This window comes from Sinocyclocheilus rhinocerous, unplaced genomic scaffold, assembly GCF_001515625.1.
Source record: "Sinocyclocheilus rhinocerous isolate Xijiao unplaced genomic scaffold, SAMN03320098_v1.1 scaffold620, whole genome shotgun sequence".
Lineage (NCBI taxonomy): Eukaryota > Metazoa > Chordata > Actinopteri > Cypriniformes > Cyprinidae > Sinocyclocheilus > Sinocyclocheilus rhinocerous.
Window position 1 is genome coordinate 139,442 of NW_015637138.1, and position 409 is coordinate 139,850.

Consider the following 409-nt stretch of genomic DNA (forward strand, 5'->3'; position numbering starts at 1 on the left):
ACTTCAGTCTGTGTGCACTGAATTTATTTAATACACGAGTTTCACAATTTGAGTTGAATTACTGAAATAAATGAACTTTTCCACGACATTCTAATTTATTGAGATGCACCTGTATATGTGAGGTCACCAACCCAAACGACTGGTCTGGCAGTGGACAAGGTCTGATCAACCTCACTGTGCTAGGTAAGATGGCCTATATATCATGGGTTTTCAACAGAACCCAAATATAATAATAAAAAAATAAAAAAATAAATAATATATATATACCAATAACGTTCAGTTAAACCACAACTATATCAGTGTTTACAAATTTGAATCGCTTTTAAATAAAATTTTAGTTTTAATTTAAACATGTCAATAGATGTGCACATCCTTATGTCTTCTGGTAGAGTGTTCCAGTGAATAATAG